Source organism: Dipteris shenzhenensis, chromosome 5 (genome assembly GCF_047967505.1).
Source record: "Dipteris shenzhenensis isolate YYH24624 ecotype China chromosome 5, Dip_SZ_1.0, whole genome shotgun sequence".
NCBI classification, from domain to species: Eukaryota; Viridiplantae; Streptophyta; class Polypodiopsida; order Gleicheniales; family Dipteridaceae; genus Dipteris; species Dipteris shenzhenensis.
Window position 1 is genome coordinate 56,825,278 of NC_141600.1, and position 17,098 is coordinate 56,842,375.

The window sequence follows — 17,098 nt, forward strand, 5'->3', positions numbered from 1 at the left end:
CTCATGAAGAAAAGTTGTCCTCACATCCAATTCTTCAAGATGCAAGTCTTCTATAACCACAAGACTTAGAATATTTCTAATTGAATTCATTTTAGCAACAGGAGAGAATATTTCATCAAAGTCTATACCTTTCTTTTGTGCAAATCCCTTTGCAACAAGCCTTGCCTTGTAGCTCCTTTTTCCTCCTTCTTCCTTCACCCTGTAAACCCATTTATTCTACAATGCTATTTTTCCCATAGGCAAGCAGACCAAATCTCAAGTCTTGTTTTGTAGCAGCAAAGAGTCCATTTCCTCTTCCATGCCTTGCTCCCACTCCTTTTTGGATTCTACTTGCATTGCTTCTTCATACGTTTCAAGGAGAAAATTGCTTAGGTGGCCTACTTACCCTCGTAGTAGACCTTCTAAGTATACCCAAAGGAATTTGGGGTTCTTGCATTCCACATTCTCATTTTCTATATAACAATGAAAATATTTTTGAAAGGGAGGTCTTCTAGCATATGTGCTTTATATAATACTTATTCTTCAAACAATGAAGAATTAGTGAATGTATTTGTAAGGTAGTTATTAATATGAAAAATCTTTACAATATTCTTTCTGCTATTAACTAGATATTAGATTTTATTTTAATAAAAATATACATTATTAACTTAAAAATTAATATAATTATAATATAATTATTGTATAAATTTAAATAAATATATATTATATATTAAGAACATTTAAAATTATGTATATTATATACTAATAACCTTTAAATTTTAAAAAGGTAGTCAATCAAAGAATTGAATCAATTTAAAAAATAAGAAAATATTAAAATTTACACATGTGCTTTTAGCATCTATGCTTTTCTTCCATGTATATAATACTTGTTAGTCAAAGAATCAAGAATTAGAGAATGTTTTTGTAAGGTAGGTATTTAAAACCATAGAATTTGGAAGAGGTTTAGCATACTTGCTTATCTTTGTTACAGTATGTAATACTTTGCAAAAGCCCTAAACTTTATTTAAGGCTTTGCACAAAACTACAATATCATTGAATCCATTGGGATATCATTTTTCTACTTTAGCAACCACCAGATATCCATGGTATGAATCCATGATATGGAATACATATTTCTTCTGAATATTTCTTATCACATACTTCTTCATTTCTTCTGATACACCATGTAGCATGAATGTAAGAAAATATGAATCGGTGTGCTTTTAGCCTATGTGCTTGTCTCTAATCAGTAGGTTACTTTGACTAGGTCTTATAATTACTTAAAGTAAAGCCTTTGCAAAGGATCATACCTAGTATTGGATATAAACAAAACACTTTGGAAAGCATATAATATATAGTCTATATATCTCTATATATCTAAACTAAATACTTTGGAATGCATATTTTATATAGTCTATATACCTTAAATCTTACACCCTAAATCTTAAATCCTAAAGTTCCCTAAATCTTAGGTTATACAATCTAAGCTCTTAAACTTATATAACAGTTCTAATCCCTAAACCCTAAACCCCAAAACCTAAACTCTAAAATAATAATCATAAACCCTAAACCCTAAATGCTAAATCCTAAATCCTTAACCCTAAACCATAAACCCTAGATTGTAAACCATAAACCCTAAATCCTAAACCCTAAACCCTAAAACCATAATCATAAACCCAAAACCCTAAACACTAAATCTTAAACTCAGCCCTAAATCCTTAACCCTAGATACTAAGCCCTAAACCCTAAACCCTAACCCTAAAATACAACTAAAATTTAATGATTTTTTTCAATTTGTGAAATAGGTTTGATATATCCCCCAACCTGTTGCAAGTCAAACAGGTTAATGGTGCACCCAAACTATTGCAAAAATCAAGGAATTTTCTTAATTTGTACAACAGGTTGGATATATTCCCCAACCTATTGCTCAAGCAACAAGTTGGTGTCACCCAACCTATTACTTGAGCAATAGGTTGGGGGATATATCCAACCTATTACACAAATCAAGAAATTTCTTGATTTTTGCAATAGGTTGGATATATCCCCCAACCTATTGCTCGAGCAACAAGTTGGGGGGTATATCCAACCTGTTGCACAAAACAAGAAAATTCCTTGATTTTTGTAAAAGGTTGGGTGCACCCTTAACCTATTGCACATGCAACAGGTTGGGGGATATATCAAACATATTGCACAAATTCAAAAAAATCATTAAATTTTGGTTGTATTTTAGGGTTAGGGTTTAGGGTTTAGGGTTTAGTATTTAGGGTTAAAGATTTAGGATTTAGGATTTAGGGTTTAGGATTTAGAGTTTAGGGTTTAGGGTTTGGGATTTAGGGTTTAGGAGTTAGTGTTTTGGAGTTTAGGATTTAGGGTTTAGGGATTAAATGTTTAAAGTTTAGGATTTACGGTGGTTAAGATGTTTTGGTATTAATTGTTTAAAGTTTAGGATCTAGGGTTTAGGTTTAATGCCTTCTCTACTAGTTTTGATATAGAAGTTATTAAGTAATAATAAGCTCAATGATTATTTATTGTGTTCTTTTTTTAAGTTGCTAATCTATTTTTGTACATGAAATAGGTATTCACCCTAACAGAAAGTATGGATGTGGTGTTATATAAGAAGAATGAAGTGGTGGCTTTTGGACAAATTCATAGTCTTGATCCTATGAATGTGTGTCATTTCCAACGTTGTGGTGAGAGATGTGTAGTGATAATCACCAATGTTGTAAATCCTGAAGTACATTTAAAATATCCACATGGAGACTTTGAAACATTGGGAGATATCTTACAATGTGACATATTTGATATGCAAGCACACAAAACGCTTTGGGACCAAGACGAAATTGTTCCAAAGACATACTTTCAAAATATCAAGAAAACTTATTTTGAGGGAAAAAAAGTAGAGATGTTATCTTGCTCTGGAGAAGTTGTAGCAATTGGCAAAAGGGCTATGCTTAGAGTTTTCTCTGTATAGTGGAGATAATTAAGTTGACTAGTGTAGCTATCATTCAAAATGCAATGGATAGTACTTCACATCTAGACATCTATAACACTACGTCTCATCTACAAGTTCATAGTACTTGTAAATGGGTGTTAGCTTTCTTGAAATCAAGTTTGCCCAAGATATTTTTCTTCAATGTCATAGAAGACACAACAAAATATTATCAGAAGAAAAGGACTATAACAAAAATGGGATCCAAATTGATAAGAAGCTATAGTAGTGATCAATATTATCATAGTGGCATGCTCACAGGTATTGAGGACATTATAGTAACAGATGTTGATGCAGAAAAGGTTTCTTGTGTTGCAAGTGACTCAAAATACTCAATGGTATAGAAGACTTGCCTTGTGTTGCAAGTGACTCAAACAGGCTCATTGGTATAGAAGACTTGTCTTGTGTTGCAAGTGACTCGAATAGGCTCACTGGTATAGAAGACTTGTCTTGTGTTGCGAGTGACTCAAACAGGGTCATTGGTATAGAAGACTTATCTTGTGTTGCAAGTGACTCGAACATGCTCACTAGTATAGAAGACTTGTCTTGTGTTGCAAGCGACTCAAACATGCTTACTGATATAGAAGACTTGTCTTATGTTGAGAATAATAAGATGGGACTGTTGAGATATCGAGCTCCACTCATGATATGCCAGGGTGACCGTTGTGCATTTATGTCACTGACTTGTTAGCTACAGATGCGGTTGGTACACCGCCCATGAATAATAGCTGGATGACAGCTATCCTTATGTACTCTAGTTCGTGGCTCAGTTAGTATCCCACCTTTAGTTAGCTGAGTTTGGTTTGAGACCCACATATAGGGTTCTTCTATTTCTTTGTACTAGATTTCTTTTGGCTTTCACAACTAAGAAGAGGAAAACTATTTTCAGCCTCCACCTTTGTGTGTATTCCCCCATTGTGTATGTGAGAAAGCCGCAAGTGAGACTCCTTCCTTCTCTCCCACTATCTTCACATGGTATCAGAGCCTGGTTTGTGGTAAGGAGCTCAAGAAAGCAAACCAAGTTCGCAGTGTCCTGGTAAGAGGACCAGTGTTGCTTTCCTTTTTCGAGTTTGGGAGCAAATCTCTACAGGTATCACAGCCGGAAGTGCAAGAGTGCACTATCTCAGATTGAGATGCCCTTTCAGTGTGGCGAGAGGGCAGTATATGTTGTGGGCATTGGCGAAGCCCTTGGTGACTTTATTTTTCTAATTCAAGGCCATTTCGGAGGCCGTTTTGAAGGTAGAAGTTCTTCACAGGCACTCAAAAAAAGGCCCTATTTTTGCTGTGCGACCACTGCTCTGTAGGTCGGTGTTTGCCTGTGTGAGGCAGAAGCTGTGTCTTTTACAGTGATAGAATTTTTTGCAGTGTTCTGTAATGGCATCTGATTCTCTTTCACAGATTGTCACTGAAAAGCTTGACAAGAACAACTTCCAAGCATCGAAGTTTAAAATGACGAATTTCCTTATGGGAAAAGGCTATTGGGAGTTCATTAAAGGAAATGAAGAAGAACTAGTTCTTCCTAATGTTCCCAATCAACAGGAAATGTAGGCATTTAAAGGATGGCATGAGAGAGCCTAAAAAGTTATGTATTGGTTGTCTATCAGTATTTCGGATTCTATGATTGTGCATATTCAGGATGCAAGTACGCCAAAGGAGGCATGGGATACTTTGGCAAAAATGTACAGCACAAATATGCAAGCCAGGAAAATGCAGCTCAAGCAGCAGTTGCACAATGTGGAGAGAGAAAATATGAGCATCAATGATTACCACATGAAGGTGAAGAAAATTGCAGATGCACTTGCTTCCATTGGGTCGCCAGTGGAAGATGATGATTTAGTTTCTGTGACCTTGAATGGTCTACGAAAGGATTATGCACAGTTCCGGACATCCATTGCTGTCTGTGAAAAATTTCCTAATTTTGAGGAGTTGTTTGCTCTTCTAATTTCTGAAGAGCAGAGAAATGGTGGTGCATCTTCTTCAGGAGGAACTTCAAAAGAAACTGTCTTCTACTCGAATACTAGAAGAGGTAGAGGCAGAGGTAGAGGAGGCCGATTTGGAGGCCATGGAAGAAATCAGAATATGCAGCAAACTCAAGAAAACTAATCCTATGGAGGAGGACATGGTAACTCTAGAGGTAGGGGGAGCCAAAGAGGCCGTGGTGGATGGCAAAGAGGTCAAAATGCAAACAACAATGTTGAATGCTACTATTGTGTTAAAATGGGTCATATGGCTAAAGAATGCTACAAAAAGCAGAATGACATCATGAATGGAAAATTGCAGCAAGGGAATTATGCATCTTCTAGTAGATAGGGTGATGACAAAAATGAGCATCTGTTAATGGTGCAGCACATGACCAATTCTATAACAAATGCACATGGGACCGGTGTAGTTGCAAATATTGATATCTCGCATAAACGCATTGGTCATGTTAATGTACAGTGACTTAAATGAATGCAAGCCCAAAATATTGTTGCAGGATTGCCTAAATTCAAGGTTGCAGAAATGCATAAGGTATGTGAAGCCTATCAATTTGGAAAACAGGCAAGGAAACCATTTCCTAGGCATGTTCAAGAGAGTAAGAAGCCATTGGAATTAATCCACTCTGATGTGTGGACTACTAAAGCTGCATCTATTGGCGGCTGTCATTATTTTGTCACTTTTATTCATGACTACAGCAAAAAAGTTTGGGTGTATTTTATGAAAAAGAAAAGTGAAGTGTTTGGGCACTTCAAAGCTTTTAAAGCTATGGTTGAAAAAGAAACAAGCCTGCAAATAAAATGCCTAAGGTCAAATGGAGGGGGAGAGTACCTCTCAAATGAGTTTGCAAGGTTCCTGCAGGAGCATGACATAAAGCTGCAATATTCATGCAGTCATACCCCACAGTAAAATGGACTTGTAGAAAGGAAAAACAGGCATATTGGAGAGGTATCTTGGGCCATGCTAAATGAAAAAGACCTACCAGATTATTATTAGGCTGAAGCAGTTGCTACAGTAGTTTACATAATGAACAGGGCTCCCATTGCAGCAATACATGGCATGATGCCTAAGGAGATGTATACTGGTAGGAAACCAGATATTTCTCATTTGAAAATTTTAGGTTGCATTGCCTCTGTTCATGTGCCAGATGAGTTGAGGTCCAAGTTGTGGATCCAAAAGCTAAGAAGTGCATCTTTATTGGTTATTCTCTGCAGCAAAAAGGGTATAGATGCTATAACCCTTCTACTCATAAGTTTATAGTGAGCAGATATGTTGTTTTTTATGAGATGAGCAGCTGGTATAAACCAGTAAATGTGATTGATGATATAGATGCATAAAATGGTAATGCTACACAGAATTCACAGTAGCAATCACAAAATATTAGTGGACCTATAGTGTCCTCTAGCAGTGGTTCACATACTTCGCCATGGACATGCAGATTGAGATTAGGAGAATCTCCTCAAAGCAATGCAGATAGTGGTATGTAGGTATCATGAAAAGGAAAAGAGAAGGTAGATCAGCCCATGTTTGATGTAAATGTAGGTCACTCTTATGTGGATGGTGGATCCAGTGGCTCAAAACAGAGCATTGATGATGAGTTGGGTATTCCTTCTGTTGTTACACCTGGAGTAAAGAAGACTAGGGATGTTTTGAGAGCACCTGGTAGTGAGCCTATTTTGTGCAGTCTACCAGAGTCAAGTATCCTATGGATAGGCTGAAATATGATGGATTTACAGCCATTCACTATGCCTATATGGTCAAAGTGATACAAGAACTAGAACCCACTTCTTTTGAGCAAGCCATGGGAAAAGAAAAATGGGAGAAAGCCATGGATGAAGAAATGGATGCCTTGGAACCAAATGCTACATGGGAATTGGTGCCTTTGCCTAAAGATAAGAATGCAATTGGCTGTAAGTGGGTTTATAAGGTGAAGCACAATGCAGATGGTTTTGTGAACAGATACAAGGCAAGATTAGTTGTCAAGGGGTATGCACAGACATATGGCATTGATTATGAGGAAACATTCAGTCCGGTTGCAAGGATGGCAACCATAAGAGCAGTCATTTCTATGGTTGCATCAAAGGGATGGTCTTTACATTAGATGGATGTAAAGAATGCCTTCTTGCATGGTGATTTGCAAGAAGAGGTCTTCATGGAGCAGCCACTAGGTTATGTTCATGCTGTTCATCCTAAATTTGTTTGCAGGTTGAAGAAAGCCTTGTATGGCTTGAAGCAAGCACGTAGAGCATGGTCTGACAAAAAGGACAGTATCTTTTCACTATTGGCTTTCAAATTTCCAAGGCAGATTTCTCACTTTATGTGAAAAATAGAGAAAGGAATTATGCTGCTTGTCATTTATGTTGATGATTTGATCATCACAGGTGATAGTGATGAAGATATCCTTCATGTGAAAATGCTATTAAAGCAAAAGTTTGAGATGAAGGATTTGGGAGAGCTGCGTTATTTCTTGGGCATTGAGGTGATTAGATCATCAAGTGGGATATAGTTCTTGCAGAGGCAGTATGGATTGGACATGCTGTCCAAATATGGGATGATAGGCTGTAAGCCTATTTCAGTTCCTTTGGAGCAGAATGTGAAGCTAAGCACAGATGTAGGTGAGCTTCTAGAAGACCCTACTATGTATAGACGCATAGTAGGAAGTTTTATTTATATGACTATTAGAAGGCCAGATTTGAGCTATGCTATTGGATTGGTAAGTCAGTTTATGCAGGCTTCAAGAAAACCACATTTGGATGCGGCTAGACACATACTTAGGTATGTGAAGTCCACATTGCAGTATGGACTATTTTATGAGGCTCGGGTTCAAATACAGTTGCATGGATACACTGATGCTGATTGGGCTAGTAGTATTTCTGATAGACGATCTACCAGTGGATATGTGTTCTCTTTTGGGAGTGCTGCAGTCACTTGGAGCAGCAAGAAACAACCTACAATTGCCTTGTCGAGCACACAGGCTGAGTACAGCGATGCATCAATGGCTGCATGTGAGGTAGCTTGGCTGCATAAGCTACTTTATGATATGCATCAGTCTACAAATGGGCCAGTTGTCATTTATTGCGACAACATGAGTAGTATACACTTGGCAAATAACCCAGTCTATCATGCTAGAACAAAGCACATTAAGGTGCATTATCACTATGTGTGGGAGAAGGTTTTACTAGGTCTTATTGATCTAGTTTATGTCAGCACAGAGGATCAGGTAGCTGACATATTCACGAAGGCATTGGGCACAGAGAAGTTGCGCAAGTTCAGAGACCTACTTGGTGTGCAAGAATTGGGATTGAGCTTGAGGGGGAGTGTTGAGATATCAAGCTCCACTCGCGATGTGCCAGGGTGACCGTTGTGCATTTATGTCACCGACTTGTTAGCTACAGATGCGGTTGGTACACTGCCCACGAATAATAGCTGGATGACAGCTATCCTTATCTACACTAGTTCGTGGCTCAGTTAGTATGCCACCTTAGTTAGTTGAGTTTGGTTTGAGACCCACATATAGCGTTCTTCTATTTCTTTGTACTTGAGTTCTTTTGGCTTTCACAACTAAGAAGAGGAAAACTGTTTTCAGCCTCCACCTTTGTGTGTATTCCCCCATTGTGTATGTGAGAAAGCCACAAGTGACACTCCTTGCTTCTCTCCCACTATCTTCACAGGGACCACAAAGAAAAATACACGCAAAGATTGATGGGATAAGTGATGAAATAACAGAAATTGATGATATTAGTGATAATGATCATGATGTTACCACTCAAATGCAAGGCAAAGGGGGCAGAGAATCTGAGACTTGTCATGTTGTTCATAATATTGTTGCTAGCATGCCAGAGAATATAGATGGGAGAATCTTGAGTTACAAAGGAGAAAGAGTTCAACCACAAAATTCAGGTGTCATATTTTCACTTCATCAACATAGTGTTAAAATTGAACTAGAGTTAGGAGACTACTATTATTATTATTATTATAGTTACTGGATGGGGGCACAATGCACAAGTTTGGGAATTATAGCTTCATTGAGCCATTATTTTTTTAATTAGAATTCACCACTGACTTTTTAGCTCAATAAGGCCATATTTGTATATAAGTGACCCATTTAGTGCTCTAGAAAACCCAATTTTTGAGCTCACTAAGTGAAGTTGAGTGGAGAATATATGCTCCAAAAAAAGTCAAAACCAAGAGAGAAAGTCCAAAAATTTTGAATAGTGTGTTCACCTCTAAATCCAATAAAGATGCACTTCTTAGATTTTTCCTCAAGCTTTGTTCTCAATTCCTTATCAACATGGACAAATGCTTCACAAACAAAAACCTTCAGAAAAGAATAGTTAACCTTTTTACCTATCCATGCCTCTTCTAGAATGCCACCATCTAAGGAATGTGAAGACGATATGTTTATCAAGTAAACAGTTGTATTCACTCCTTCAGTCCAAAGCTATAAATGCAACCCTGCATGTAGTGTCATGCTCCTTGCATGCTCCATGATTGTTATGTTCATCCTCTCTTAAATAACATTTTCTTGTGGCATTCTTGGAGTTGTCTTCTATCTGTGAATTCCATTGTATGAAATGTAACTATCAAACTCTTCACTACAGTATTCATGTCCTTGCTGTAGTATTCACATTCATTACCAGATTTGAGAGCATTCAACTTCTTTCTAGCCTCATTATCAGCCAAAGCTTTCCATTTCTTAAATGTTTAAAAGACATCATATTTTCTTTGAATGCAATAAACCCAAGTTTTCTAGTTGCATCGTCAATAAAAGTCTGCCAAGAGATGATACATCAAGACCCCATACATCTATATGCACAAGCTCTAACTTTTCTCTCTTCTTTTCTTTCTCAACTCTAAGAAATCTGACTCTTTATGTTTTACATAAACACAATTCTCACAAAATTCCAAATCATCCTACTTCAAACTTGGCAATATCTTTCTTGAGTGAAGAATATGCATCCCCTTCTCACTCATGTGTCCAAGCCTATGATGGCATAGAGTAGTATCTGCTCCTATAGAAGCTAAAGCAATAGAGGAGAGAGAATTATCAATACATAAATACAAAGTAGCTACCTTGGGTCCTTTTTCTATTATCATTGACCCTTTTGTGACCTTCCACAAATTTCTTGCAAATGTGGTTGTGTAGCCTTGATTTTCCAATTGTCTTGCTGAAATTAAGTTTTTGTTTAAATCAAAAACATGCCTTACCTCCTTTAGCAACCATTGATTTTCATTCTATAATTTTATCAACACCTTGCCCTTTCCAACAACCTTCAATGCTTCATTATCACCTAAATGAACAACTCAAAAATAACCTTGAACATAGTATTGAAAGTATTTCCTACAAGGTATAGCATGAAATGTGACCCTTGAGTCCACTATCCATGCATCAGTGATAGTATCCAATGACATAATCAAGGCATCTTGCAACACACTACCTACTAAATTTGTTTCCTACATATTCTTGTGTTGTCTTCCTCCCATCTCCTTCCTTTCTCTCTCGGTGGGGTCACTATGTATAAACCCTCTATATCACGTGCATTCAAGGCCTATTTCTAAAATCCCTTATCTGTAAATTTTTCATTAATAAAATGTACCCCTTTTCTATACAAATCTGTAAATTTTTTTCAAAACTATTTTAAATAGTCCCTTATGTATATTTATTTTTGTAAATTTTGGAAATTAAAAAAATCCTTCTGTTGAACTCACGTGATAGGGTTACATATGATGAGTGACCCCTCGGAGCTTTCTCTTTCATGACCAAGAGTCTTTCATCAGGTGTCCTTTCTTCCCACAATACCAGCACTCCAGGTTCCCTTTAGATTTGGATTTCCTTCTGAATATTGACTTGGTGGGATGTCTTGGGCTCTTTCCTCTCTCCCTTTGTCTTCACCTATTCTCAAGAGTCAAATCATTACTTGATGTTTCAGTTGTGCTTTTCCATTGCATTTCGTCGCTAAGGAGAACACCAACAACATCATCAAACTTTAAAGTGTTTGACCCAGAAACAAAGTTACTCATACCCATGACCAAGCTATCCCAACTTTCACAATGAGCACAAAATCAAGAGAGCTGAAACCTCCACATCAAATTTTACTCCTATAGACATTAGTTGATTTGTATTCGTATTGACTTAATTCAAATGATCAGCTATAGACCCACCTTCTAACATCTTCATATTAAATAGACACTTCTTAAGAAATACCTTGTTAGAAGCTGATGTTTTTTTGTACAGTGTATCTAGTGTGCTCATTAAGTCCTTTGTTGTCTTTTGTTCAAGGACATTGAAAGCAACTGAAGATCCCAAACACAATCGTATCATTCCTAGTGCCTTTCTATCAAGAACCTCCTAGTCTTTGGCTAACATACTCACAGGATTCTTTGCAATCCCACCTAATGCCAAGAAAAGGTCCTTTTGGTATAGATAATCCCCAATATGCATCTTCCAATGCTAGTAGTTCTTGCCATTTAACTTCTTGATTTTTAGCTTGCCCTCTTCCTTCATTGCTCCCACTCAAACCAAGAACCTCCTTTCAAACCTAGTCAACAGACGTTGCTTGAACAAATGCTCTGATACTAGTTGTTAAGAGCAATGTGATAACGGAGCAACAATATGCGAGAAGCAAAATGTGTAAAGTACACAATACAAAAAGCACATACCCAGCAGCCTTGCATCTTTCTTATCCATCAACAACAAGGAAAAATATACAAGACACAAGTAATATATCCATTACTTTTCTCCTAATGTGAGCCACACCCTTATCTTACTATTTTGACCACACAATTCATGAGAAACTCATGCACCAATTTTCATGTATTTTTGGCTTTGGGGGTGTTGCCAAACCTAATTATCTTGAGCGTACCATTCTTGTGACTCACGGTATTGAGACCATGACTTTAGAATATGATAAGGACCTTCCCTCTTGGCCTTTATTGTCACATACCAAAGCTAAAAGAACTTTGTGCAAACGTAAAACAACATAACTTGTTGTGGACAACAAGATTGAGGCTAGTCTCAAGATTGAGATGTTGAGAGATCACACTTAACATCATGTGATCATATGTGCATAGCACCATCATGTGATCATATGTGCATATTACTTGAACCCAATAAAGTGCTATAAAGGAAAGTGTTAGATGCCCTAACCCTAAATGGGTTTGTATATATTCTACATTTTCAATTAAATCTAGTGTAGAGTTAGTCATTTGTGGTGTGCTCTTTAGCTATGCGCTCTCTCCTCATCTCCACTCTTCTCCTCTCTCCTCTTCATATTTTGTCATGGTATCAAAGCATGGTTGTCCCTTCTGCTGGGGCACCATCTTTCTTGTGAGAGCATGAGAGAGTGATCGAGAGATTGAGTGTTCATCTTTCATTCCACTGATGAAAGATTTCCATTGAGTGATAGAAATTCTATTCATGTGAGATAATTTCCATCTGTATATTGTGAGAGGATTCTTTTGAGAATCTTTTGTTCATTCTGCTTTGAGAGATTTGCTTCTTCTTCTTAAGAGAAAGAGAGAATTTCTTCTTTATTCAGTAAGAGATAGAAAGAGATCTCATTTCTTTAAAAGAGAGGATATGTATCTCTGAGAGAAAGAAAAGAGAGCTGTGAGAAGTCATTTGAGAGAGAGCCACATAGCGGCTCCTACAACACCATTGAAAGCTCCTGCATCATCTACAGCTCGGCCTTGAGCTCTATGCACAAATCCTATGACCAAAGGTTTTGTCTATTGCTCGCCTTTCCATTGATTAATGAGTATTCGGATCCTTTGAGGCAAAAAGCCAACGCTCAAGCTACGAAGAGCTAACTCCAAAGCAAGAACTACCTCCATCAAAGATGGTGCCTCCAAGCCCACCACTGACCTGAGCACTCCAACGCCTCTCTAGCCAGCACTCCAACATAGTTACCTTCGGTTGAAGCTGACACCTGCAAGACTTTGGCCAACCGATGCCATAGTCTTCAACAACCAGTAATAGATGACTCACCAATGCTCCAACACCAAGCACTCTCGATCGACCTCACCTTTAGCAAACAAGCTCCTTCAAGAGCCTCGCCTCACAACGGGTGGAGCGACCGCCTACCTACTGCCCATTGTAAGCTCTTTGTTTGTCTCTAGGAAATTGCCCTTGAGCAACCCAACATCCTTGATGAAATCCATGCGTGGGTGCTTGACAAGCTCTCATGCTATGCCAATGACTGCAAGAGCAAACCGAGAGCCGACAGCTCCAGAGAGCCATAGCTCCCTACACCAACGCATCTTTCAACAAGCAGCTATGACTATTGCATCGACATAGCAGAAGCGATCGACTCAAGCCTCAAGCTCCATAGCTCACCGTTTCAATAGAACAATCAAGCCTCTCATGAACTCATGGCCCCCCCTTGCACGACCAATAGCCAATGTAGCTTTGTCGATGAAAATCCAGAATGGTCAACAAAATCATCCAGATTCTGGTAGATATTCCGATGCCTACTTACGTGACATGTGGAGGAACCTTATCACCTAGAGTTACCACTTGAGCTTGGTCACCAACGTGCCACATGGTACCCTTATCTCCAAGTGCCACATCATCTGTCATGTGGCAATCACCTGCCACATCAATAGGCCAATCACAGTTGCCACGTTAGCCATCTACCATGTCACCCTAGGTGCCACATTAGTAGTGATCTACCATGTCACCTAAGACAACTCTACTCCCACATCATCACCTTATCCACTTGCCATGTCATCTGGCACCCTGCCTTGCCATGTCAATAGTGGCCACGTAGGCACCACGTGAGCATTGCTAGGTCAACAGTCCACATCATCCAACACCATGTCACCATGCCACATCATCACTTCCATGTCATCAACCTAACCCTAGGTTAGTTAGCAGTTGGGTCATCATGACCTTGGGTTAGGTCAACCACAGTGCCACCTCAGCTGTCCAGTCAGCACTGGCCCTTGCAAGCACAGTCCCCTACTAGGCACACTATGCACACACTACATGTGACCACTCCTGGCACCTCAGCATAGGGCTCCACAGGCATAGTCCCTGCTAGGCATGCAATCACTACATGTGACCCCCTAGCTGCCACATCATCATTGAGCACATTTACACTCCTTTTGCCCCTCCACCTAGATCAAGGCGTATCTCTTAATCCACGAAGAATTTGAGGGTGCTCCAAAAAAGAAAATCGCTCCATTTTTTGTGCTCTAGGTGCTTGTCACATCATGGGCACATTTTGGCACAAGTATCACTCATTTTTTAGCCTCACCGTCGACAAATCCACTTCCTACATGCACATCAGCCTCTACATCGATGCATCTGACCCAGCATATAAAAGGAACCAAAGAAAAGAAATTATTTGATGTTCTTTCATCGATCGACTGATGGTATAGATCTAGATCAGAGTAGACTAGATCACCATAGAGGGGACGCTTTGAATTTCCCCAAGTTGCCAATCTAACCCATGCCCAAAATTCTTGACGAGTCAGTCCCTATGCTCACATATGGTTTCACATCATCACATTGCCTAAAACCTGATGTTCATCAGTTTAGTGAGCGGACTTCAAAGTGTTTAGAGGCATTGCTGATTGATCAGTGTGCAGATAGCACATGATTTGATTTCACACACATATGCCATCATTGTAAAGCCTATTTGGCTATTTCACAGCATTGTACACATCATTTTAACCTGGCAAAACCTCTTGGGGGCTATTCCTAGCATCATTTGCCACAAGTCTTGTAATTCAAATCGGATTATATATTGCATTTCTATCTTCACCAACAGTTCAGATTTCACTTGCAATAGTCATTGTCTTGAAGTTGATTCAGACAGTGATTTTCACGACATATTAAGTACATTTCTTGCACCATGCCTATGACTAGAAACCTCAATCTGGAGGCATCTGCTAAGCTAGACAACTCTAATTATAGCACATGGAAATACCAAATGAGTACCAAATGGAGACCATTCTTGTACTTCATAACAAATGGGAGTATGTCAATGGATCTACACCTAGACCATTGGATGATCCAACCAATAGTAGCTCTACTCCACCTATTTTTGCAGCACCAGCAAACGAGATCTACAATGGGATCTCTAGCTACACTAGCAGTTTTCGCACTTGTAGCAAATCCTACCATTGCTCGATCACAGGTAGAATGGCATAAGAAAGATAAGTATACATATCATCTGATCAAGCAAAATGTGCAAGATGTCATGCCAAGATAGCTCAACACCGTCAAGACATCAAAAGAAGCATGGGATATGTTCACAGCTCTCTACGAGTCCAAGAACACTTCCAGGATTCTCATATTGAGAAACCAAATCAACTAGAGTTTTTGCAACCGCAACAAAATCAGTCATGCTTACATACTCAGAATCAAAGACTACAACAATGAACTCATAGCAGCAGTAGGAGAGATCTTGCCAATCCAACAAAAATGGTTTAAGTCATCTTAGATGGACTAGGAGAGGGATATGAGAATCTAGTCCAGAGTATTTCCATTCAATGGCAAATTTCGACACTAGAAGAACTTGAGTCAGTCTTACTTGGTGAAGGACTCAGGACTTAGGCCATTCATGCACACACAGGTCATTCTAATGATCAAGCATTCACAGCTTCAGATAGAGATAGAAGTAGAGGTAGAGGTAGATCATTCCAGCAAAGTGGTCATCATCAGCAACAAAGTCATCATCAGCAAAGTCAACATCAGCATCAGCATCATCCTCAGCAACATCAAAATCAACAAAGAGGAAACCATTCCAATAATCGAGGAAGATTCCAAGGACGAGGGAATGCATCCACCAACGTGTCAAAATTTTAGTGCAACTATTGTCATAAGTTTGTACACTATGAAAGAGATTTTCGCAAGAAGCAGTATAACGAAGGTAGTCAATCTAGTAGTAATTGAGGGAATTTCCATGGTAGAGAGGAAATCATCGTGGTGGACATTCTAGTCACAACCATTTTGCAAATGAACATGGGAATATGTTTCTTGCAAACGAGGGAATGCAGAAGATTGATATAGTGTACCTAGACATTGATTTCAATCCAAAAGAGGATTTAAGCTATCAAGTTGACCAAGCAGATCAAGATCCTTGGTACATCGAAAGCGGTGCATCATCTCACATGACAAATCATCAGGAATGGTTCACAGAGTTGAAACCATTAAAAGGTCACAAAAATGTCATCTACACAGCAGATTAATACACTAAATCTAGTTCAAGGGACATGCATTATCCCTATGAACAATTTCACTAGTACAAAAGGATTGGTGAAAGATGTACTCTATGTTCTGAAGCTCAGCAAGAACCTCCTGTCAGTAGGTCAAATGACGGAACACAACTATCGATTCATCTTTGACGGAAATGAATGCACTATCAGAGACAAATCCATAAGATTTCAGCTAGTAGGAAAAGGTGTCAAGGAAGGACTCTTGTATAGAATGCTAGCTATAGTACCAGATAGGCATGCCATGTTAGCTCAACCGGAGTAGATGCCAGTATTTGCAAAATGGCACAAGAGATATGGTCATCTCAATTTCTATAGCTTGCTAGATCTCAAGAATCAGAATATGGCAATTGGGATTCCTAAGCTACAATTTCTTGGAAGAGTTTGTGAAGCATGCTGCTTCGGGAAACAAAAGTGAACCAACTTCGATAGAAGTACCTCTCGAGCATGAGGTATTCTTGATTATGGTGTTATTCCTAGACCTACAACGTTAATGGTTCACTTTACTACTTGACTTTCATTGCCGACTATAGTAGATATTACAGGGTCTACTTTCTGAAAGAGAAATCTGAAGTGTTTTCCAGATTTCAAGAATTCAAAGCAATGGTAGAAAACCAGATAGGCAAAAAGATCAAAGTCATGATATCAGATAGAGGAGGTGAATACATGTCTTCAACATTCATGAATTTTTACAGAAGTCATGGCATTCGAAGACAATACACTTGTGTAGATACTCCTCAGCAGAATGCAAGAGCTGAAAGGAAGAATGGTATTTTAGCCTCAAAGAGTTCACCTCAAAAAAATTTAGTTTACCACATGCATTCAAAAGGAAGGGTATTTTAATTCAATGTTTTTTTTAAATTAAATAGAATTACAATAATAGGATGGGGTTTTTAATTCCACTTTAGAAAAAAATCATTTAGTTCACAAGTA